The 26,075-nt window shown below is 51.6% G+C and overlaps 1 protein-coding gene across 9 annotated transcripts in view; it reads right to left on the bottom strand.

Annotated features, from left to right (window-relative positions):
* Positions 1–20,837, bottom strand: part of PALD1 (phosphatase domain containing paladin 1) — a 92,334-nt gene extending 71,497 nt beyond the window's left edge. For 4 of the 9 annotated variants that reach the window (XM_054522530.2, XM_024254229.3, XM_054522529.2 and 1 more), the window contains exon 1: positions 19,434–19,712. The gene's annotated coding sequence lies outside the window, so the exon portion shown is untranslated. Of the gene's footprint in view, positions 1–15,412; positions 19,746–19,842; positions 20,327–20,567 lie in introns of those variants that run through there. The other 5 variants (XM_024254227.3, XM_063727357.1, XM_054522528.2 and 2 more) reach the window with 5 other exon arrangements.
* Positions 20,838–26,075: the final 5,238 nt, after the last annotated feature.

Below are 26,075 nucleotides of genomic sequence, written 5' to 3' on the forward strand. Positions count from 1 at the left end.
GAACTGCGGGTGCCAGGGCCTGGAGGAGAGGGAGTGGGGAGCTAGTGTTTAATGGGTGCAGAGTTTCAGTTTGGAAAGAAGGAAAAGTTCTGGGGCTGGATGGTGGTGATGGGTGCACAACAATATGGATGCTCTTAATGACATTAAATTATACAATTTTAAATCACCAAAATGGTAAATTTTATGTTACGTATATTTTACCACGGTAAAAGAAAATTAAGGCCTCATTAAAAAATGTTTTTAATAGGCCAGGCACATGGCTCCCGCCTGTAATCCCAGCACTTTGGGAGGCCAAGGCGGGTGGATCACGAGGTCAGGAGATCAAGACCATCCTGGTTAACACGGTGAAACCCTGTTTCTACTAAAAATACACACACACACAAAAAAATTAGCCAGGCATGGTGGCACACGCCTGTAGTCCCAGCTACTCGGGAGGCTGAGGCAGGAGAATCGCTTGAACTTGGGAGGTGGAGGTTGCAGTGGGCCGAGATCGCGCTACTACTGCACTCCAGCCAGGGTGACAGAGCGAGACTTTGTCTCAAAAAAAAAAAAAAAAAGTTTTTAATGCCTATATTCATTTCTGTCTCCAGCCCTGCAGAGCTCAGGATGGAGAGATGGAGCAGATATGGAAAGAGCTAAAGGCACCGCCACCCAGAGAGCTGGCACAGTCAGGAGAGCTGTGCGACGGGCGCTGAGGAATGACCCAAGCGCTACCTCGGGTCAGGGAGTTGACGGCCTCATGGCCAGGCATGCACCGGCCCCAGACAGGCTGGGTCTGAGCGAGGCAGCTGTGCACACCCGTACCCGCCAGGAGCATGCGTTGAGTGGAAGGTGCGTGCAGGGCCCTGCTTAGATCTTCATCCACGTATGTGCACCGTCCCAGGCTCAAGATCCCAGTACAGCCCCTATGTGCTGATTGGGGTCTATGCCTGGCCAGCACCAACATCCAACAAACAGCAAGCCCTCCTCATCTCTCCCAGCACCAACCACCACATAGGGCAAACTGCAGTCTGGCCACTCTCTCTGGAGCCAGGGATGGGGAAGGAGGTGGGCGAGGAAGGCAGAGAAGACTGCTGCTTCGTGGGCAAACCCAGTGAAACGAGACTTGGAAATATGGCCCTCCAGAAGCCCCCCCCACCCCCAACTCCAGCCTGACCACTCTCCCACAAGGCTGCAGCTGGGAGTGGGAGGTTGTTAAGACTGGAAGGTGAAGGGAGGAAGAGGGTTAGACAGGTTAATCGTGTTACCATGTGACCCTGGGCAAGGCTCTTCCTCTCTCAGACCCTCTGGAACCTCCTCCGTCTCCCTCCTGGTGAAAGGCGGATTCTACCCCAGCACCCAGCAGTTCACACCTGGCTCTACATCCTAGAGAAGCGGGTGTTCATGTTCATCAAAAGACACAAAAATGTTCACAGTAGCTTTATCCACAAGCACCAAAAAAGGAAACATGGCAAAGTCCCAACAATAAGAAAAAGAATCAACAAATTGTCCCTACCATGGAACCCTACTCAGCAATGAAATGAATGACACTGATACCTGCAGCAACACGGGTGACTCCCTCAGGGCTGATGTGGAATGAAAGACACCAGATAAAAACAGCTCATACTGTGTTAGTCCACTTGTACAAAGTTCAAGAACAGGCAGGACTGATCCTTGGGAAGGCGGTCAGGAGAGTGACCACCTACAGGGGTGGGAGGGTGGGCGAAAGAACCGGGAAGGGGTACCAGGGAACCTCTGGGGCACTGGAAATGTTCTACACCTTGATCTGGGTAGGGAGACACAGGTGATACAACCATAGCAATTCATCAAGCTATGCCTTGATTCACTATCTGGAAATTAGATCTCAATTGATAAAATAAAACAGATATAGCTAATAACTCATACTCTGCCCTCCCGAGGACTGCAGTGAGGCTATACTAAGAGGCTGTGTGTGGAAACATAGCAAGGGTTGGGTTATGGGTAAGAACATGGGCTGGGAGTCCGAAAGACCAGAGTTCAAGTCCTGATACTCCCTAATGGGATATTTTCTTTCCCTTTTTTTAAATTTTCTTTGTTGGTTAACCAGGTTTTGTTGTTGTTGCTGTTGTTGTTGTTGTTGTTGTTGTTGTTGTTGTTGTTGTTTGAGATAGAGTCTCCCTCTGTTGCCCAGGCTGGAGTGCAGTGGTACGATCATGACTCACTGCAGCCTCGACCTCCCAGACTCAAGCAATCCTCCCACCTCAACCTCCCAAGTATCTGGGGAGCTACAGGCACACACTACCGCAGCTGGCTAATTTTTTTTTTTTTTTTTGTAGAGACAAGAATCTCACTATGCTGCCCAGGCTCCACTCAAACTCCTTGGCCTCAGTGATCCTCCTGCCTCAGCCTCCCACAGTGCTGGGATTACAGGTGTGAGCCACCACACCCAGCCTGCCAGATGTTTTTTATTACAAAAGTAACTTGTACTTATTTTCACAAGTCAAAGGTCTGTAGAGAAAACGCTTATGCCCTTCCCATCCTCATCCAAGCCCACCTCTTAAGCTTCCTTGTGCAACAAGCTTTTGCCCTTAACAGGACAACACAAACACCCCTCCCAGCCAATACAGGTAATTCCAACCCCGTCTGCTTAATACAAACACCCCTCCCAGCCAGTACAGGTAATTCCAACCCTGTCTGCTTAATGGTGGCAAAAGCCATTTCATTGCATCACTACTCATTCAACAAACAGCTGCGAAGTACTGACCCTGTCAACCAGACAGGCACAGACCCGGACCCTCATGGAGCAGATCTTCCAACAAGAGAAGGAGAGGGAGGGAGGGAGGGAGGGAGGGAGGCCACCAGGGAACACGATTATGATACACTGTATACATTGTGATGTGGGCTACCAGAGGCTAAGAGGCTGAGCTAGAAGATCAGAAAGACAGGGAAGGAACATATTTTAGATATGACAGTCATGGAAGGCCTATGCCAACGTATAAAGACAGGCAGGCCCCGGCCATGTGAAGACACATGCCCGGCAGCAGAGGGAACGGCCCATGCAGATGCCCTGCAGTGGGAAGAACACAAAACTGAAAGGAGACAGCCAGTCTCCAGTTCACTGCCGCAAAATCCTTGTGCACACAGCCTTGCATCCTGATAGTTTACTTCTTTAGGACAGGTTACCAGAATTCAGGAGGGTGAGATAAAGATGTGCACTTAAACAGCTTTCAGAGATACTGCCAAATTACCTTTCCAAAAGGTTGTTGCATTTTATACAGCAACCAATGCTGCTTCATGCTTAAGAAAGCCAGTTTCCCCACATCCTGCCTAGTTCAACACGTTACCAATCTTTTTCATTTCTGCCCATATAAAAGCTCCCTACTTCATTGTCTGCAGAATGGGGGATATGACCAGTCCCCTTCCACAGGACACTGTGAGGTTTAACTGAGAAATCCCTCTAACTTGCCAAACCCAGTGCCTCACACAGAGCAAGCCCCCACCCACGGGAGCAGACTCTTACCATCCTTTCCATGCAAACAGAGCAAGCCCCCACCCACGGGAGCAGACTCTTACCATCCTTTCCATGCAAATGCCCGGAGGTAGCTGCCAGTTCCATAATCACTCCGCTGACAAGGGGAGCTTCTAAGGGAGCTCTGAACGCTCAAACCCACAAGGTTCACCTGGCTGTTCTGGAGTCAGGGATATGGGGAAGAGGAGGTGGCAACTGTGGTTCAGCCAGAGAGCCCTGGGCAGGGAGTGGAGAGACCAGGTTCCAGTCCACCTTTCTGAGGATCATTTTCTCATCTATAAAATGGGCTCATGCATTATTTATTACTGTAATAAAACAGTAATTTTATTACTGTTTTAGTAATAAAAGGAGATGCAGTAATAAAAGGAGATGCAGGGAAGAGGTGAAACTTTAAACAAGGTATGCAGGAGAGGCCTCCCATGAGAGTAAAGACTGAAGGCAGTGACGCGGCAGCCCTGTGGCTCTCTGGAGAAACAGGACCTCCGGTCGCGGGGCTAGCCTATGCAAATGTCCTGTGGGGGGATGTTCCTAGGGTATTGAAAGAGCCATGAGCTAGCCAGTGGGGCTGCGACAAGGTGAGCATGAGGCTGGGTATTGGATGATGGTGTCCTGGAAGCCACAGTAAGGACGCTGGCTTTTACTGTGAGGATACAGGGAGCCCCTAGGGAGCTTGGGACAGAGAAGTGCTCTGACCTGAGTTTTAAGTTCTGACAAGGTCTGCTAGCTGCTGTGTTAGAAGAGTTGGTTTGGGACAAGGGCAGAAACCAGCAGAAACATCACGTGGCTACTGCAACAGAGCAGGTGATGCCGGAGGCGGGGCCAGCGGCAGACGACAGGTGAGGACATGGCTCGTCCTGCATCCATGCTGAAGGTGAGGCCAGTGAACCTCCTGGCACATCTTTTCTGAAGTGTAAGAGAAAGAGAGAAACCACGGACAGCTTTGCAGTGTTTGGCCTGAACACCTAGAAGCATGGGGTTGCCACCAACTGAGACGGGCCAGACTGGGGGGAAGTGGGCGTGCAGTGAGGACTGAACAGACAGACAAGTGGGCCAACGCCGCCCTCAGCTGCAATCTTAGAAGGAGGCAGCATCCCAAAAGAGGAACTGGTCCTGAGGCTCACACAGGCCATTGTGGAAAGCAACACAAAAGAAAGACAGAGGAAAAGAGGATCTGGAGAGGAAGTCAGCGCGGCATGTCTGACCCACTGCAGACATCACTGTCCACAGAGCCCAGGCTGTGGCCATGGCTGGGCTGCTCACAAACCCGCTTCAAGGGTGAGGAAACTAAGGAACAGTTCTACAGTAAGCCCCTCTTGTTCAGGCGCCAGAAACAGGCTATAAGTGGTGACTCATGCCTGTAATTCCAACATTTTGAGAGGCTGAGGCGGGAAGATCACTTGAGCCCAGGAGTTCAAGGTTGCAGTGAACTGCGATCATGCCACTGCACTCCAACCTGGGCAACAGAGCAAGGCCCTGACTCAAAAAAAGGAAGCAGCAGTGGCAGCTGGAAAGGGCCAGAATGAGCCAAGGTAGGGAAGCAGGCAGCCAGTGAGCCCATTTGTTTCCTATAGCTCGCACCGACTACCCCCAAAAATGGGACTATGGAGTGAGACGCAGTGTCCTCCCCCACGAAAGGAGCCCCAGGATTCCCAAGAGGTGATGCAGGACCCTGGGTCGCCAAAACTGAGAACATGACTCAATCCAGACTCCATGAATGCCTGCTTAGGGATCTGTGAAATTTTTAAATTGAGATATAATTCACATACCATAAAATTCACCCTTTAAAGTACAGATGCTCCTTGATGTAACCATGGGGTTACGTTCTGACAAACCCACCATAAATTATACATATCGTAACTCAAGGCCGGGTGCGGTGGCTCACACCTGTAATCCCAGCAGTTTGGGAGGCCAAGGCAGGTGGATCACCTGAGGTCAGGAGTTCTACACCAGCCCAGCCAACATGGTGAAACGCCATCTCTACTAAATTCACAAAAATTAGCCGGGCATGGTGGCAGGTACCTGTAATCCCAGCTACTCAGGAAGCTGAGGCAGGAGAATTGTTTGAATCGAGGAGGCAGAGACCTCAGTGAGCCAAGATCGCGCCACTGCACTCCAGCCTGGGTGACAGAGCAAGACTATGTCTCAAAAAAAAAAAAAGTCAAAAATGTATTTAATTCTGGTAACGCAGCAGACAGCCCCTGACTTAACGATGGTTCCACTTACACTTTTTCAACTTTACAATGGTAGAGTGATACGAATCGCAGGATGTAAGGGGGTCCTTGACTTACCACAGAGTTATATCCAGATAAACCCATCGTAAAGTTGAAAAAGCATAAGTGGAACCATCGTAAGTCAGGCACCATCTGTATATGACTTAATTTTTTTTAGTATATTCACAAAGTTGTGCAACCACCACGACTGTCTAATTCCAGAACATCAAACTCAAAAAGTTAAACAAAGACTTACCATATAACCAAGCAATCCCACTGCTAAGTATATACCCAAGAGAATAAAAAACAAGTATCCAAACAAATACTTGTACATGAACATTCATAGCAGCCAAACAGCTATTCACAATAGCCAAAAGGTGGAAACAACCCAAATGCCCATCATATAATAAATGAATAAACAAAGTGTGGCCTATCCATACCATGGAAAGTTACTCAGCCATAAAAAGGAATGGAGTACTGATACTTGCTACAACACAGATAAGCCCTGAACACTATGCTAAGTGAAAAAAGCCAGACACAGAAGGTCACATATTACATGATTCCCTTTATATGAACTATCCAAAATAGGCAAATCCAGAGACAGAATGCAGATCCATGGTTGCCAAGGCTGGGGGAGGGGAAACTGGGAGGGATTACTTAATGGATGGATGGAGTTTTCCTTTTGGGGTGATGAAAATCTTTTGGAACTGAAAATGTTTGTGGTGATGGTTGCACAACATTGCGAATGTACTAAATGCCACTGAACTGTACACTTTAAATGGGTTATTTTTAATGTTAATTTCAAAAAGTAATGAGAGCATCCCCTGGTCATCTGAATAACCATCTCATAAGCAAGCAGTGCCCTACAATTTGAGCCTCAAGTTTGCTCCTGTGTTTACAATCTAGTTCCTTCTCCATGAAGGCCAAATGATATTATCACACACAGCACAAAGAAAGGTTGTGATTCAAATAGGAAAAAAAAGGGGGTGGGGAGGGAGAACAGAGCCACCCCCATAGCCCAAGGCAGACTGGAGGTGCCCAATTCAAAGGCCCAGCATCTTAGCAGTCAGGACCATGTGCATGTTGAGAGCATCTGCGTGAAATAAGCAAAGCCCATCTCTGTGCCAAATTCCTGATTCCTACAAGAAGTGGGTTTAGGCTGGGCACAGCGGCTCACGCCTGTAATCCCAGCACTTTGGGAGGCCGAAGCAGGTGGATCACGAGGTCAGGAGATCGAGACCATCCTGGCTAACACGGTGAAACCCCGTCTCTACTAAAAATACAAAAAATTAGCCAGGCGTGGTGGCAGGTGCCTGTAGTCCCAGCTACTCCAGAGGCTGAGGCAGGAAAATGGCGTGAACCCAGGAGGCGGAGCTTGCAGTGAGCCGAGATCGGGCCATGCCTGGGCGACAGAGCGAGACTCCGTCTCCAAAAAAAAAAAGAAGTGGGTTTAAGAGCCACTACAAGCAGATTTCAATAATGCCACTATTCCATGCTTATCTTCAATCAAACAAGCCAGCTTTCCAAGTATCAGGCGATACCCTATTAAAACAGACATTCAGGGATTGCTCACATGTCGTCTAGGCTTAAATGTGAGGTCTGATTACCCCAATCCGTCCCATCAGCCCAACATTATTAGTACTTCCCTATACAACAGGCCCAAGAAACAGAGGCAGGGGACATAGGAGAAGCCCAAGGGCACAGCTCTCTACCATCAACGCAAGGTTGGCAATGTAGGTGCAGTTAACATCCTTCCAATTAAAGTAACATTGTTCATTGGAAATGAGTTGGCTTTCTGGTTTTACTACTATTTCCTGTTTTTTTAATAGTTTTGTAAAAACTTTAAGTCTAAGGTACTTATGCCTGGTCTTATACACATTTCAGTTATATTACAGTAAGAATAATGCCAATCAGCAAGTGACGGGTTTGTTGTTGTTGTTCAAAAGGGAGTCCTGAGCTCAGGAGTTGAAGATCTGGGCAACACAAGACCTCGTCTCTATATAAAAAATTTTTAAATTAGCCGGGTGTGGTGGCACACGCCTGTGGTCCTAGCTACTCAGGAGACTGAGGACGGAGGATCACCTGAGCCCAGAGCCCAGGAGGTTGAAGCTGCAGTGAGCCGTGATTGCGCCACTGCACCCCAGCCTGAGCAACAGAGTGAGACCTTTAAAAAAGAGAGAGAGAGAGGGCCAGGCATGGTGGCTCATGCCTGTAATCCCAGCATTATGGGAGGCCGAGGCAGATGGATCACCTGAGGTCAGGAGTTCAAGACCAGCCTGGTCAACATGGTGAAACCTCATCTCTACTAAAAATATAAAAGTTAGCTGGGCATGATGGCAGGTGCCTGTGATCCCAGCTACTCGGGAAGCTTAGGCAGGAGAATCGCTTGAACCTGGGAGGCGGAGGTTGCCATGAGCCGAGATCACACCGCTATACTCCAGACTGGGCAACAGAGCGAGACTCCATCTCAAAAAAAAAAAGAGAGAGAGAGAGAGAGAGTCTACAAAAAAAACCATATGTTGTACGATTTCATTTATATGAAATGTCTAGAATTAGCAAATCTATAGAGATAGAGAGCATGCTAGTGGGCTGGGGGTGGGGAGTGACTACCAATGGGTACAGAGTATCTTTTGAGGCTGATGAAAATGTTGTAAAATTAGACTGTGGTGAGAGGACAACTCTTTGAATGTACTAACAGCTACTAAATGAGTGAATCGTACAGCACGTGAATTAGATCTCAATAGGGCTGTGAATTGGGAGTCCACGTATTACCCACATTTGAGCAGCACTGAGCTGGAGAAAGGGAGACATCCACAAACCCACCTATGCAGAGCTCCCCGCCAGGCCCTCCCCTCCCCCTACAGGACTCCTGAGCCCAGGATGAGACCCCAAGTCACAAGACAACCCCATCCTGGGTAAGCAGGTGGCTGCCCTGGAACCACCACACAGGATTCCTATCTCCTGGAACCCATGTCTTACAATTAAGGCACTACTTTGTACTGTTAAGTTAGAGAAAATTTAAAAACAATGAAAACAACCAACTTTAGAATGCAGGGGATGGGGTTCATCTATACATCGACGGCAGTGTCAAGGAAAACAGCATGACATAAGACTCGGAGCCCCTGGGACCCCACTGGCTGGAGTCTCCTTGGTTGGGGTTGGGGTTGGGGTGGAGCCAGGAGGGTGAAAATCTGAGCCCAGGCAGCCCCTTCCTCAGAGGCCACAGGCGTCCCATCCTCCACCCACGCTGGCTGGGCAAGATGGCTACTGGGAGGCCCCTACAGGCTGCCTAAAGAGACTTTGGCAAGGGGCAACTCCCCAAGGGTACCTCTTCTGTCAACCCAACGAATTGCCCTCTCCTGGGCCTATTCCTTCCAGTGACACTTCAGAGAGACGGGAAGAAGCCCCCACCAGCAGCAGCCAAGTCGGGGTCAGTGGTGAAGCGGCAGGACACATCCATCCAGAACCCCCAGCAGCAGGAGGATACATCCACCCAGATCCCCAGCAGCAGGAGGATACATCCACCCAGACCCCCAAGCAGCAGGAGGATACATCCACCCAGACCCCCAGCAGCAGGAGGATACATCCACCCAGACCCCAGGGATGGGTCACCACAGAGGCTGTTTTGGACAGACTGATCCCCTTTGATCCAATGCTACCCTTCTCCAGAACCTGCTCTAAATTAACCACCTCCAGGAAGACTTCTTCCCATCTCTCCCAAAGCCCCGCCAGGCCCCAGCTCAGGGCATGTGCTCAGAACTCCCATGGCAGTGCCAGGGTCCCTCTGCATGATACATGGCCGGATGAAAGCAGGCCCCACAGCCATGGACCGAGTTTAGCTCATTTACATCCCAAAAATCAAAAACCACACAAATTCATGTAGAGGTACAGAAAAAAGACCAAAGGATACTCAGCACACTGCTGACAGTGTTACCTATGGGGACCAGAGAGAGGGGAAGGAGGGGAAAGGGGACTTTGACATTTTACTTTCTATGAAGCTACTACTTGAATCTTTTGTGAAGATTATTTTATGCTGGGCATGGTGGCTTACACCTGTAATCCCAGCACTTTAGGAGGCTGAGGCAGGCAGATCACTTCAGTCCAGGAGTTCAAGACCAGCCTGGGCAACAGGGCAAAACCCCGTCTCTACTAAAAATACAAAAATTAGCCAGGCATGGTGGTGCATACCTGTAGTCCCAGCTACTCAGAAGGCTGAGTTGGGAGGATCATTTGAGGCCAGAAGTTAAGGCTGCAGTGAGCCGACCCTGAGCCACTTCACTGCAGCCTGGGCAACAGGAATGAGGCCCTTCTTAAAAAAAAAAAAGAAAGAAAGAAATTTTAAACTATTTTCAACATATCCCACACATTGGAATACTACTCATCAATAAAAAAGGAATGGAACTGATTAAATCATCCAATAACACAGATGAATCTCAAAAAACATCATGTTGGCTGGGCGCGGTGGCTCACGTCTGTAATCCCAGCAATCTGGGAGGCCGAGGCGGGCGGATCACGAGGTCAGGAGATCAAGACCATCCTGGCTAACACAGTGAAACCCTGTCTCTACTAAAAATACAAAAAATTAGCCGGGAGCAGTGGCAGGTGCCTGTAGTCCCAGCTACTCAGGAGGCTGAAGCAGGAGAAGGGCGTGAACCCGGGAGGCGGAGTTTGCAGTGAGCCGAGATCGCACCACTGCACTCCAGTCTGGGCAACAGAGCGAGACTCTGTCTCCAAAAAAAAAAAAAAAAAAAAAAAACATCATGTTGAGTAAAGAAGCCAGTCACTAAAAGCTACCTGTTATATGAGTCCATGCATGTGAAAAATCCAGAAAAAATAAAATCATAGTGACAGAAGGTAGATGACTGGGCCTGGGCCCAAGGTGGGACTGGTGACCAGCTTCAAGGGAGCATAAGGCCCTTCTAGGTGATGGAAAATGTTGTCAGACTTGTCTAGGAGTGGCTGCATGCCCATGACTTTTACCGATACTCACCAAAGTGCACACTTCACGCAGGTGAATTTTATGGTGTACATATCTCAACAAAACTGTTTTTTTTTTTTTTTAAAGAAAAAACGTACTGTGGTAGAGAAGGGAATGGTGAGTAACTGCTTAATAGGTACGGAGTTTTCCTTTAGGGTGATAAAATGTTTTAGAATGTGATAGAAGCGGTGGTTGTACAAGATTGTGACTATACTAAATGCCTCTAAATTGTGGGCTTTAAAATGGTTTATTTTATTTAAATGGATTTCACCTCAGTTTAAAAAAAAAATTAAAGATAGGCAGGGGAAAATGTTCACGCCCATTCTGCAAGTGAGAAAATTGGGCACAGCCGGGTGCGGTGGCTCACGCCTGTAATCCCAGCACTTTTGGGAGGCCAAGACGGGCAGATCACAAGGTCAGGAGATCGAGACCATCCCGGCTAACACGGTGAAACCCCATCTCTACTAAAAACACCAAAAATTAGCCGGGCGTGGTGGAGGGTGCCTGTAGTCCCACCTACTCGGGAGGATGAGGCAGGAGAGTGACATGAACCTGAGAGGCGGAGCTTGCAATGAGCCAAGATTACGCCACTGCACTCCAGCCTGGGCGACAGAGCGAGACTCTGTCTCAAAAAAAAAAAAAGAAGAAAAAAGAAAAAAAGAAAATTGGGCTCAGAGGGACGGTCAAATGCCAGGCCAGGGCTTATTTACCTGATGCCTTAGGGCCCAGCTCAGAGCCCCCTGGAGCAGAGACTACTCCACACCTCCCCAAAGGGCTCCCCAAAGGGCAACTCTGGGGCTCGTCTCTAGGGAGGCCCCTTCTCTCTGAGGCATTCAGAAATCAGCTTCCCACCAGGCCTTGGGCTGAGCCAGCAGGGCAACACTTGCAGGAGACTCCAGAAGTCCTTGGGCTCCAGCAGACAGGGCTGCCTCGGGAGGAAGGGAGGGAGCACACCTGAAGATGATGGTCAAGGAAAAGCTAAACCATCACTCAGATCAGGCTGATGAGGTTTTTTTGTTTTGTTTTGTTTTGTTTTTTGAGATAGAATCTCACTCTGTTGCCCAGGCTGGGGTGCAGTGGCGTGACCTCGGCTCACTGCAACCTCCGCCTCCTGGGTTCAAGCTATTCTCCAGTCCCAGCCTCCTGAGTAGCTGGGACTACAGGCACCCACCACCACACCTGGCTAATTTTTGTATTATTAGTAGAGATGGGGTTTCACCATGTTGGCCAGGCTGGTCTTGAACTCCTGACCTCAAGTGATCCGCCCGCCCCGGCCTCCCAAAGTGCTGGGATTACAGGTGTGAGCCACAGTGCCCAACTGGCTAATGAAGTCTTCTAGGCCCTGCCAACCAGGGTCCCGGGGCCCTGATAGAGGGCTGTCCCTGGGAAGTGCAGGGGTTGGCACCAACCTCAGGGGTCCCAGGATGAAGGGCTCAGTCACTATAGGGCAGACGTCAAAGCAGAAATATGGTGGGTGGTGATGGTGCCAACCCAGACAACAAGAAGTGGGAGCAGAAGCAGGTGCAGATCAAGAACCTGGAGGGCAAGTTTTTGGTCACCATGTGGTCCTCAGAGGAAAAAAAAAAAAAAGATATTGACTTTGATACTTCAACAGTAGTTGAAGAACTGGCCATTGAAGAGAACCTGCCTCCTGATTTTCAGAGTATATGACAGGAAAGAAACTTCCTCCTGGAGGAATACCTGGCAGTAACCTCTCAAATCCTAAACAATGGGCATAACTTGCTAGAATGAAGCCAAGAAAAATTAAATAAGGTGATGCTCCAAGAACAACAGCTTGCCCTCATAAAGGGAGCACAAAGATGTTCTTGGATAACTCTGCCATGAGAAAACATCTATACAGCCACAGTCCCAGAGTCCTCGTTTGTGAAGAACATGGCAAAGCTCTTGCTGAGAGCTCAAGACCAGAACAACACCAAGCAGTCCGTGCTGGAGAGAAGCTCTTTCATGTCACATGGTGGGTCTGCGGGAAACGCTTTTTATTGGACTTCAATTTGTGCACACATGTGTGAATCCATACCAGAGACAGGACCCATGTGTGCCCCTTCCGTGGTTGTAATAAAAGAAGTTTGTGGCTGGGCACAGTGGCTCACGTCTGTAATCCCAGCACTTTGGGGGGCCGGGGCAGGTGAATCACTTGAGGTCAGGAGTTCAAGACCCGCCTGGCCACCATGGTGAAACCCCGTCTCTACTAAAAATGCAAAAATCAGCCGGGTGTGGTGGTGCATACTTGTAGTCCCAGCTACTTGGGAGGCTGAGGCAGGAGAATCGCTTGAACCCAGGAGGCAGAGGTTGCAGTGAGCTGAGATCACACCATTGTACTCCAGCCTGGGCGACAAGAGCAAAACTCTGTCTCAAAAACAAGAAAAGAAAAAAAAAGAAGTTTGCTCAGACAACTAACCTGAAATCTTACATCTTAACACACACCAAGGACAAAAACAATCAGTGAACAGAAGAGAAAGAAGCCCCTTCTCCACCATGGAAGCGCCTTCCAGAAGTATAACAGGGAATAAACATACCTCTCCTTTGTATATTATTTCTAGGAAGAATTTTAAAGATGAATCCTATATACTTAAGGGAGATGTTTTGAAAAATAGTTAAAAAAAAATGTAACTTTAATAATAAGATAACATTGTTAAGATGTTCTATCTTACTCTGTAACCTTGTTTCAAAAACATGGTGGTTTTGTGAAGTATGATCCCAACAGAAGGACAATTCATGAGTTTCACATGAAAAGACAGTTCTTCATACAACACTGCTAAAAATGGGATTTCTTTCCATAGTCTTACAAATATGAAGCTCACCTATTGTTTACAATTTGTTTAACTTTGTATTTTCCAAGTGTGCATATTGGAATGGGGGATGCTTAGCAATACTATGTGTGCATTTTCTGAAGGTTGATAACTTTGCTTGCAGTAAATTTTCTTTAAAAGAATGGGCAGTTTCAGCTGAGCGCAGTGGCTCATGCCTGTAAATCCCAGCACTTTGGGAGGCCGAGGCGGGCAGATCACCTGAGGTCAGGAGTTCGAAATCAACCTGATCAAAATGGCAAAACCCCGTCTATACTAAAAACACAAAAATTAGCCAGGCATGGTGGCACACACCTGTAGTCCCAGCTACTTGGGAGACTGAGGCAGGAGAATCGCTTGAACCCAGGAGGCGGAGCTTGCAGTAAGCTGAGATCACGCCACTGCACTCCAGCCTGGGTGACAGACCGAGACTCCGTCTCAAAGAAAAAAACCAATAAAATAAAATAAAAGAATGGGCAGTTACATGTACACTTCAAAAGTATTTTCCTGTTTAAAAAAAGTATATGGGTTTTGTTTGCTGTCTTAATTTTGGTTGTATTCTTTCACGTAAACACATTTTCTATCATTGCATCATTCAGCTATATTGAATCACGTAGTATCAAATATTAGATGTGACTTAACAGTGTTAATCAATTTAAATCCATTTTAGTCTTTTTTTTAGAAAAATATTGGGGTCAAGCGCAGTGGCTCATGCCTGTAATCCCAACACTTTGGGAGGCCAAGGCAGGCAGATCACCTGAGGTCAGGAGTTTGAGACCAGCCTGGCCGATGCGGTGAAACCCCATCTCTATTAAAAATACAAAAGTTAGCTGGGCATGGTGGTGGGCACCTGTAATCCCAGCTACTCAGGAGGCTGAGGCACGAGAATTGCTTGAACCTGGGACGCAGAGGTTGCAGTGAGCTAAGAACGCGCCACTGCACTCCAGCCTGGGCAACAGAGTGAGAGTCCATCTCAAAACAACAAACAAACAAAAAATATATTGCCAGATGCTGATGTTCAGTGGACTTTCTTTGCCTGTTCAGTCATGGAAGGTGGCACTCAGTTGCAGAATGTGTTGTACCTTTCAGCACCTGATGTATACATCCCGTGTAACAGAAAGGGCAACAATAAAATGGTGATCCTAAAAAAAGGCGAGGACACATCCATGGGCCACTCTGTGACCAGCAGGAAAGGGGTTAACTCCTTCAGGAGATTCTCCATTCCAGGAAAAGGAAAAGGGGAGGAGAAGTCCCCTGTGTGCTTTCTAAACAGAATCTTCAAAAAATGTCCCAGCGTCCCAGGCCTCCACTCTGGGAAGGCCAGACAGAGGCCGGCACAGCCCACAGACAGGAAGGGCCTGGGGCTCAGCAGGATGCAGAAGCTGGCAGGGTCCCAGGTCATCTCAGGGCACCCACCCCTCTCCCCTCCCATGGGCCCCAGCCCGGCCTGTTGGCCGTTTCCCAGGGTACCCACAGCCCTCGAAGCACCACATCCTCCCTCCTTGGGGAATTTCTGAAAGCCCCAGCTCCCTGGGAGCCCAAAGCATTGGCAGTGACACACCCAGTTCCCAAAGATGTTCCCTACTGCCTTCCATGGGTGTGCAGATGACCCAGACACCCCACCTGCCTCTCTCATCAGTGCCCCAGCTTCAGTCCAGGCAGGGGCACCCCTTAAAGCCAAAGTCAGCCCACATGCCAGTTATGGGAAATATACAAAACACTTCCCAAGGGCTGTCACACCTCTGCCATGCAGCTCTTTCTGCTGGGGAAGCCTTGCCCTCCTCCTTTGCAAACTCCTGGCCATCCCTCAAAGCCCACATGAAGTATCACACACACCCCAGGCCAGCCATTCCCTCCCTCCAGCTCCAACCATAACTAGCACAGACCCCATCACAGAACCAGACATGGTGTCTGCATGTACCTCACTCACCTACTGGCGGGGACAGAGTTTAATCTACCTTCGGAGCCCCTGCACCTCATACTGAACCCAGGGCCAAGAAACCTCAGGATCCCACATCAAGATGCCACTCTGGTCCCTTCCCAACATCTGGTCCTGTGCAAGCATCCTGGCCTCTGCTGAGAGAATAACATCATGGTAATAACATAAGCACCTAATGTTTACTGAGTACTTCCTAGGAGCCAGACAGCCTCGGAGGCTCTCTGCGATTACCTCCTGTCATCCTTGTGACATTCTCATAAGGGAGTTGCTATCCTTAACCCTGTTACACAAGGGACTTGAGGCATAGAGAGGTTAAGTTTCTTGCCCTGGGTCACACGGCTAATGAGGGAGGGAGCAGAAATTCAGACCCTGGTGGTTTCTTTCCAGAGCCAGTGTTCTTAATCACAACAGGTCTATTTGCAGGTAGGAAGATGATCAAGGCAGATGTGTCAGGAAAAGCCCTGAGTGGAAAAGGAACTCAGGGATTATAAAGGCCAGTGCTTCCAGACCTTCTCTTTCCCCGGGTCTCAGCCAAAGGCCTTGGAAGGCAAACAGAGCCTCCTCCCAGACTAAGCCTGCTGCTCCCAGGCTCAATCCTGTGCTGAGCACCAGTTACAGGAAACATAAAAAGCCCATCTGCAAGTGCCTTGGCCCGAGACAGGGGCGGCACACGGCTGGGCTGCCCTCTGGGAGGCGAGAGCCATGATTTGGGACTATTCTTAGCAAACCACTGGCTCCCCTCCCAGAGAGAGGCCCAGCAGGCGGCAGGCCCAAGCTTCCATACGCCCGCCCAGCCTGCCATTTCCTGACTCCGTGTATGGAGGTCCCACAGGGCTAAGGAGGGACTAGTGGGCACAGACTGAGGACAAAGCCCTCCAGCTTTCACATGAGAGGTGCCTTGCCCACCCAGCCTGCTCCAGGCCTCACCCAGAGGCCCAGGGCCATGCACCTGGCTGCTGAGGAAGCCCTGCAGAGTCCTGGCCACAGGGGACGGCTCATCATCAAAGGCCCCCACCCCCACATCAACTGAGCACTCACTCCATGCCATGCACTGGGCCACATGCTTTGCACTGATTTTCTCCCACTGAACCCACAAGGAGGTAGAGGTTACTGACCCCACTCTAAAGATGAGGAAACCAATACATTAATTGACTTGCTGGAGGTTGCATGGTGCACTAGTATCAAAGCATATCTAGAATCTGGGCTGTCTCTCAGGTGCCAGGTTAGGCAGAAGAGACCTGAGCATAGCAAGGTGGGGGACCGCTTCCCTGTGCAAGCCCGGGGCTTAGCAGAGAAGGAGCCCGCCCCAGAGGGCAGTGGCTCTCATCACAGACGAAGCTACATGTGTGCTCGCTCTCTCCCCTGGGGGATCACCCCATCCCTGACAAAGACGCAGGCTTGGGTTCAGAAGGAGAATCCCCAGGCAGTTCCTCCCCTATTCTGGTAGGAAAAGAACAGTTGGAGCACCCCACCCAGGCCACACAGCCTCACTTCAGGAAGCCTCTGGAGACCCAGGGAAGATGAGAATCAAAATTCAAAGAGCACCTGCTGGCACTTAAGGCACAAACACAGCCTTGTAATGCAGAGGTGGAGAGGCCAAATGACTCTCAGAGTAAAACACAGGAGACTGAGCTTTTTGGGGTCCTCAAACCCCAAAGTGAGAGTCTAGAAATAAGCTCCACCACAGAGCACCTGTACCATCACCACCCCAAACAGGACAACTTCCGGGCACTATGCCATGCAGGGAAACTGATAACCTGGCAATGCGCGCCTCAGCCTACCTCTCAGAACCCATCTGTGTCTGGTTCCTGGCCTCTGCTGTCAGCTGGCTCTGGCAAGCATATGTGTCTGTGCCCCCCAGGAGCTCACAGCCAACTCCATTTTGCCCAGGTACTTGAGCAGCTTCCCTGTGGCTCTGAGTCTTGTGTCTGGGAATGTCGGTTCCCATCCCCGTCTGTGCTCTGGTGGGTCTACCTATATGTCTGTCCACTTACATGTCTGCCTCCCATGTGGGGAGATTCAGATCCCAGCGATGGTGTATTTCTATGTATGTGTCTGCAGCCCATACGTGGCCCACGCTGATGCGTTCATGTATGTCTGTCCCCGCACGTCTGTGTCCCCGGGTTGTCTGCTAACCCCCACCATCCTCCTGTGTCTGTCCTCATGTACGTATGTATCCAGTTCCTCTATGTCTCTGCCCACACAGCTGTAAACCTGAGCACACACATGTACTCACGTCTCTGCCCACACGGGCATCCCCCCACAGGTGCCTGGGTAACCCAGGTCTGTGCACCACCTGTTTGGAGGCAGGCAAGTGTGCTCACACAAGTTCTCACAGTGCCAGCCAAGGGCTTCAGGGTGAGCTCAGCAACTCCCACTACCAGAACTGCACCCAAGGCCACAAGCATGAGCACACTGCCACCTCCGCAAAGTGTTCCAGAAAAACAGAAACCTGCCAGGGACAATGAGGGAGGGGGCAGGGCCCCAGATACAGCAGAGCCTCACAGAAGTGAGGTCAGAGCTGTGCCAGGAACCACCCACCTCAAGCCACCTGGGCCCTACTGTGCCCACCCCCACCACTGGCCAGGGAAGGGAGGGGGATGCATGCACCACCTGGGGTCTGTCTGCACTCATAGGAAACTGGCCCAGTGCCTGCCAGCCTCCCAACCTACCCCCAACCCCCAGTGACGGAGGCTCTCCAGAAAGGAAGTGAGGACTTCCTCCTGCTTGCCTCTGAACCTCCTACAAGGCTGGCTCTAGACCCCAAACCCCAGGAGCCACAGGGCAACTAGGAGAGTCCTGTGCTCAGCCCAAGCCAAGAAAGCAAATGGGTTACTTGAGAAATCCACCAGCAAGAAGCAAACAAACCTGGGAGTGGGTGGGGATGAATGCAGGAGAACCTCCTCAGCGCCCCTGCTGCTCCCTGCCCTTGGAGCAGGGTAATAAGGAAGGGCGGGCATGGAGCTGGAACATTTCAGCACATTTGCTTGCTTGCATGGAACTGGATCTCTGCTGCCCTGGCAGTCTCGCAGCCTGTATTACTCACGTAGCAATTAATGGTGTTTAGCCTCTTGGCTTTCCAATATCACCAGTCCAGGACTGGTATTGAAACCCTGTATCAGGGAACTTTGTGTGTTTATGTCCTGTCTTGCCCCCAGGGGCTAAGCCTCCTGAGGACAGAATCCTCCAAATCCTCCCCCACCCACACATTCCAGGGGCACGGCCCAGTGCCCTCCCTGGCATTTAAGAGGTGCTCAGCCACTGGGTTCAGGTTACTCTACCCAGAAGCCAAGGAGTTGGTTCCTGGGCCTCTGGCTGGGAGAGCAGAGATGCCCAGAAGATTCCCTGGGCCATGAAGCTTTACTCCCATCTCTGACAACCCAAGAGACATGAAAGGGCTCCAACCATCCCGGCCACCTTCAGGAGCCCGGTCTCCCATAGGCCACTCTCTCTCTGACAGGTTACTGCCCCTTCAGGAAAACCCTCTGAAACTGAAAAATGTACTCTCCTCGGAGACCTGGGCCTACAGAGGAAGAGGGCCAGACTGGGACAAGAATCAAAGCCTGTGCCCGCTGAGACTTCTGGACTCGTCCTGGGTCTGCGGGCCTCACGCCCCCTAGAGATGAGTCCCAGGACCCCATCTCGGTCATGAAGCGGCTTCCCTCTCCCCAATCTCCCCCTAACTTCGCGGGGAACCCTAGCTCCTGGCCGTGCTCCCAGGTCTGGCAATGAAAAGTGGAATTGTCGCCAGCTCATGCCTACACCAAACCCAAGGAACTCGGGAGAGGGAGTAGCCCAGGGTCCAACACAGGCAACCACCCAGCAACTGCTCCCTGTGAGTCCCTCCTGCCTTCCAGCGACCAATCCTGAGCGGGTGTGGGGTAAAGGCCCAGGACCTCACCTCTCCAAAGGATGGGGAGTTGGTGTCTGGAGCAGCCTCGGGCTGGGGGGTGCCCGGGGGATTCCAGATTTGCCCTCCCCTCACCAGCCCCAGGGCAGGACACTTCGGTACCTGCCAGCCCGCGGCTCCGGGGGACATCCGTGCTCCTGCGGCTGGCGCGCTGCGCCCGAACTGCGGGCGCCGAGTCAGGCAGCGACCGAGCGCGCCCGGCGCGGGCTCGGGCTCCGGCTCCGGCTCCCTCCTCCCAACTTCCCCAGCCCATACGGGGGCAGAGGCGGCTCCGGAGGTGGGCAGGCCAGGCGCACCCGGCGAGGCCACGCGAGAGGGAGCCCGCGCTCACCGGCGACCGCAGCTGCGCGCCCCGGCCCGTGAGCGCCGCGCTGCTCCCCCGCGCCCCGCGTCCCCAACGCCGAGGGGCGGACCCGGCCCGGCCGCCAATCACCGCGCCTGCCCCATCCCGGACCGCGAGCCCCAGCCCCACCGCGAGGGGCGGGGGGCTCAGATTTAAAGACACACTCACCCCAGCCGCGGCCCCCGGGCGGGCGGAACGCGGGCCCCACGTTCCCCGGCCGCGCTTCCTCCCTCCGCCCGCCCGCCCACCCTCCGCGAGGAGGAAAAGTTTGGGGCGGGGGAGACTGCCCGGGAAGCCAGTTCCTCTTCCTTCGTCGCTAGTACGGTTCCTTCTGGAAGACACCCAAACCCGACATCCAGCCTCCTGGCTGGGAGAGGCAGCAGCGCTCTGGGCGCCACACCCCGTCCCGGACGCCGGCTACCCGCGACACCCGCTGGCCCGGCTTCCCTCGCCCCTCTCTGTTTTACAGCCAGGCCGAGCCTTGGCGGGACCGAGCCCAGCATCCGGGCTCCGGGCCGGCCTCGCTGTGCAGTGCAGCCGGAGCTGGACGATCGTGCGCTCTGCACTTTTGCCTCCCACGTGTCGAAGGGGAACCCCTAAACAGCAAACTGTCCCCCCAAGCAGGGGCTTCTCCCACGCCCCGGGGTCCTAAGGAAACGCGCCCCTCGGCCCCCAGAGGCGAGAGGGGAACGGCAGAGCAGAGCTTTGGATGGAGAGGGGTCCCTCCGCCCCCACCCATCATGTGACTCCTGGCAGTGACCCGCACCATAGGCCTGCCCCCCCCACCACCCCTCACCCTACACGCGCAGACTAGCACTAGGCGGCAGCCAGCCCACTAGGCCAGCCCTCTCCGACGGCCCCGCACGCCCCGGCGAGCATGTGGGTGAACGTACCCACGTGCGTGCGTTCACTCCTCGCTGGCGCTTCCTCGCGGAGAGATGGGCTTTGTTGTGGTTGGTGAGTCACTTTCTCCCTCTCGCTGCTCCACACTCGGGAAATCCTTTTTTCTCACCTGTTACCACCTGCCTTACCCCCCATTCAGGACTGGAGCGGGATTTGGGCGAGCTGGTGTTGCCCCAGGATGCAGGCAGTGTAGGCCCCACCTCTGTCAGGCTGGAGAGTGCTGGGCTGGGAGAGGGAACGCATTCCCCATGACCCCTAAGAATAACTGAAGACAAGAGAAATGACTCATTGTAGTGGTCTCACCATGACCCTAGCACCTAGCTCTTAAGTGCTTCGCGATGTTATAAGGTCAATACTTTTCTGATCCCTATTTTAACAAATGAGGAAACAGGCCCAGGGAAGACTTGTCCTCAGCTCCATACCTGCTCCTGCGCCACCCAAGGTGTGTGAAAAGGACAGCAGCAGAGAAAATCCCATAGTGGCCTTGGGAAACAGACCTGACCTTCAGAGTTCAGCAGAGCTAGGCTCAAAGTGGCTCACAATTTACTGGCTGTGTGGTCTGGGAACAGTGACTTAAGTTCTCAGATTCCCAACTTCTACATCCATAAGATGGCTTCATCCTCCTTCAAAGAGGTGTTTGAGAAGCCAGTGAGCTGGGCAAGTAATGTCCAGGCATCGTGTGTGGCACACTGTAGGACTCCATCCTGGGCCACAGTTTCCTTCCTTCTTCCTCTTGCCACAGCCCCATATCCCATCCCACCAGCTGTCAGACTCACCAACTGAAGCCTGCCATCCTGAGGATGCATTCCAGGATAATGCCCTCCTCTAGGCCAGGACTCAGGTAGGGGCAGCATGTGTGTGAGCAGGTGCAAAATACACATTTACATACATGTGCATGCGTATGCACACATGTATACACATACATGCACATATATGTATACAAATATATACATACATAAACATGCATACCTATAGGTATGCATGCGCACATATATACATACATAAACATAGCACATACAGATATGCACATACACACATACAAATACACACACTTTGCTTCCCATCACCCTCCCTGCCCAGCAGATGCTGGGATCCATGGCTGTGTGCCTCTGTAGCTCCCAGAGAACAAAAGCTATGTCCTACCTGTGCCTGACCTGTCTTTTGGTCCACAGCACAGTGCCTGGCACGTCTCCATACGTTCATTTGTACTCACCACACACACAGTAAGTGTTCTTGTTGAACCAAGCAGAAAAGCCCAGGACAAAGATGTTCTCAGGAGAGCCTGCAGTCACAACCCTTCTGGCTCTAACGATCAGCCTCAGGGTTCAGCTGGTAGGTAGGGGGCTGAGGGCTTGGAGGTTCCTCAGGGTCAGGCCACAGACTGCATCCAAACCACAGTGCCCAGCCTCACCAGCCCACCACCAGCCCCCCAGAGGGCCTGCCAAGTCCCTACTCAGAATAGCAAGTCCTGCAGCCCTGGCTGTCTGCTGGCCATGGGGCTGGGAGAGTACCAACCACAAGAAAGATTCACAGTCAGATCTGCCCCGCCCTGGGCCTGGGAGGGGAACAAGGACTGAATGTTGAAGGAGAGAAGGCCACAGAGCAGCCCTGGGTACACCCAAGAGAAGGCATCCTGCTCTCTCCCTAGCCCCAGGCAGAACAAAAGAATCAGTCGAGCCAGCTCTCAGTTGAGCCCATTTGAGCCTCTCAAACTGCAGCAGAAGATTCCTGAGAAATCTGGAAGCTCAGAGCAGAAGCCCAAAATCCCCTGAGAAAAGATTCATGGGTCCCAGAACAGGATCTCAGGAAGGAGAGAGGTCGGGACTGACCCCCACTCACCCAGCACTCAACCGGCACCGCCAGCACCCACATCCCCCACACACAAGCGTCCAAGACACCATATTATCATGCTTGTATTGCTCATGCGTGAACTCATATTTGCAGGGATCCATGTTTGTGCAAGTGTCTAGTGGGAGCGAGTGTGCTCCCACTACATGCTTTATGAGTGAGCATGTATGTATGTGTGTGTACATGTAGCACACACACAAAGCACCTGCCACAGTCCAAAACCAGACAAGCTGCTGCTGCAAAGAATATGAGTAACTGTTACTCACGCCCTGACAGACTCGCCTGTGGCCATCCACTGCCCCATCAGCCCAAGCAAGGTGCTGGTGCTCTTGGGAGAGAGCTCCCAAGTTCAGTCCCTGGGCAGAAACATGAGCTGTGGGAACCCCAGATTCCCTCGAGGGAACACTCAAGCCAAAAATGATTTCCTGACAGGCACAAATGACTCGCTGGAAAGCAGAGGAGCTGGGTTCAAACCAGCAAAGATGAATCTTGATCAAAGACAGGAAACAGGCCCTGGCCACTCTTCTCTACTCCCCACTCCCCTGACATCTGCCACAGCTGAGGGACACTGGAACTGAGGAGTGGACAACATCAGGACACGGGCTGGCCTGGCCTTGCTCCTTGTGACCACCTTACTGCCAAGAACAGGGATCATGTGCACCCTTCAAGGTGGGAGTCTTGGGGCCTGCCATTTCGCCCTGAGCCCAGTGGTCTCTGAGCCTCAGGCAAACTCATCCCTGACGCCTGAATCCCAACACAGATGGATCCCCTGTCTGCCCTGGCCATCAGCCCTTCCAGGCCCACTGCCCCATCTCCAGCATCCAGCACTCCCACTTTCTCAGCCCCCTTCTGTGTGCAATCCTAAAGACAAGGGCTTTAAGCAGGGCAGACCTGTGCTTGGATCTAGCCACAGCAAATTTACCACCATGTGACCCCTACGCTACAAGTTGCCACATTGCTCCAAGTCTCCTCATTTGTAAAATGATGCGAAGAGCAGTTCTTGCTTCCTGGGAAAGTCTGGAGGATAAAAGGTGCTTGGCACTCAGCCAGTACTTACTGATGACAGACAGCTGTTCCTGTCATTACTGTTGCCACCCAAGCTCACACCATGACCTAGCCCTGAACCTGCCAGGGCAGAGGGGTGTTCAGAGGCTGAGTTCAGGTTCCTCCTCCAGGCAATTTGCCTTAGACTCCTCCCCTATCTGCCCGTGGGATCTCGGTCCACTCTGGAATCCTTCCCCTCCCTTCCCTGCCAGGCCCTGGGACCCGAGCATCCCCATCTGGCACAGGATACGTGTTCAGTTATCAGCATCATATTATGGGCAGGATTATTCGTTTTATTGGTTATATCCTTCTTTGGGTCTAAGCCTAAGGATTACATCCCCCGACTCCCAAATTCACACACAAGGTTCAAACCTTTTTTTATCAAGACCCAAAGTAAGAAATACATTTTGCACCTGGGCCAGCTACACAGATATGTGAATGTGTGTTATTCACAAAAAAATGCTTAGCCTTACTGCATTGGATGCATCCTGCTTCCTTCCTTCCTTCCTTGGACAGAGTCTCAGGCTGGAGTTCAGTGGCGGCGACACAATCTCGGCTCACTGCTGCCTCCACCTCCTGGATTCAAGCAATTCTCCTGCCTCAGACTCCTGAGTAGCTAGAATTACAGGCGCCCACCACCACGCCCAGCTAATTTTTGTATTTTTAGTAGAGACAGAGTTTCACCATGTTGGCCAGGCTAGTCTCAAACTCCTGACCTCAGGTGATCCACCTGCCTCGGCCGCCCAAAGTGCTGGGATTACAGGTGTGAGCCACCACGCCCGGCCCTCTAATCTATCTTATCCTATTTCTTTTTGTTATTGCTGACTGCAGGGCACTACACTGATTTTGCCCGTGACCTGCAGTTTGAACATGCTGCACAGAACAATGAGGTTCCTAAGAGCAGGGACCAGATCTTGCTCCTGTCCCTCCCCACAGGACCCCTTAAGGGCCTGACTGAAGAGCACCCAGGACATGTGGCAGGAGCATGATTCTAGCTCCAGAACATTCTTCAGGTTCTACAGGGAGATGCTCCATCAGATCAGAAGAGAAAAGCAGGGAGGAATCCTGGCTCATTCATTCCACAAATATTTCATTCATTTATTTAGTCAGTCAGGCCGGGTACTGTGGCTTACACCAGTCATCCCAACACTTTGGGAGGCTGATGGGCGTGGATCACCTGAGGTCAGGAGTTCAAGACCAGCCTGGCCAACATGGCGAAACTCCGTCTCTACTAAAAATACAAAAAAATTAGCCAGGCATAGTGGCGTGCGCCTGTAATCCCAGCTACTTGGGAGGCTGAGGCACGAGCATCACTTGAAACTGGGAGGCAGAGGTTGCAGTGAGCTGAGATCACACCACTGCACTCCAGCCTGGGCAACAGACTCCATCTCAATTAAAAAAAAAAAAAAAAATTAGTCAGTCTGTCAACAAACATTTATGGAGCCCCTTCTGTATTCCAAGACTGTTCTATCCCCTGAGAAGTGAATGAGGCAGACACGTTCCTGCCTTCATGGAACTGACATTTTAGTGGGCTGGGAGGACAGTAAACAAGTACACAACAAAAAAAGAAGGATCATTTCTTCTGGTCCCTGCGGGGCTGTCGGGGAGAGAGTGAGGGTCCATAGATAGACAGCTGGCCCCTGTCTGAGGGAGAGCTGCTCAAGCATCCAAGCTCCATGTGGAAATGCTCTTTAAGTGCCCACTATGTGCCTGACTCTGGGCTCAGGACACAGAGATGAATAAGACCCTGCCCTGCCCTCGAGGTGCTCACAGACCTGTGGGAGAGGCAGACAAGTCACGGATCATTTCAGAGCCCTGTGTTTCCTGCAGGGTCGGGGTGGGGACAGGGTGCTGGGGAAGCACAATTGGTGGCACCCAGCAGAGCAGGATGCAGGACCTTCCAGGTCAGCTGGGGGTGGGGAGACGTGGGTGCATTCAAGGGCCCTGCCATCTCTAGCAATGTATGGAGGTTTGTTCTGGCTTCTGCATCAGACAAGACCTGAGTTTTCATTTGGTTTCTGCCACTTAGCTGTGTGACCTCAGGCAAGTCACTTAATGTCTCTGAGCCTCAGTTTCCACATATGTAAAATGGGGATAGTCATACCTACCTTGATGAGTTTTGAGATCAAATGAACTAATAAATTAAAATTCTTAGCAATTAGCTGTCTGAGAGGGAGCTCATAATAGGTGTTGTGGTTATCAACATCAGAAGATTCCTCTCCAATGCTCGGTCCTTCTGCCCACACCTCCTCGCTCCCCGAGCCAGCACTTGTACAGAGCCCCCTGGGGCATGCAGAGAGTCCCCTACTACTACTGCCATCAGAAAGGTGCTCCAAGTGGCCTTCTACTGGGTCTCGCTGCAGAGTCCCAGGCTCTGGACACTGGGAAAGATGAGGGGTGGGAGGGGGCTGCCAAACCCTGCAGCAGCAGGACCATCCACTCCTGAATAAACAGGCTGTCACCCCTTCCATCCCACCCTCTCCCTCCTTTAAATAACTCAGATCTGGCCAGGTGCAGTGGCTCACACCTGTAATCCCAGCACTTTGGGAGGCTGAGGCAGGCAAATCACCTGAGGTCAGGAGTTTGAGACCAACCCGGCCAACGTG

This window comes from Pongo abelii, chromosome 8 (assembly GCF_028885655.2).
Source record: "Pongo abelii isolate AG06213 chromosome 8, NHGRI_mPonAbe1-v2.0_pri, whole genome shotgun sequence".
Taxonomy (NCBI): Eukaryota; Metazoa; Chordata; class Mammalia; order Primates; family Hominidae; genus Pongo; species Pongo abelii.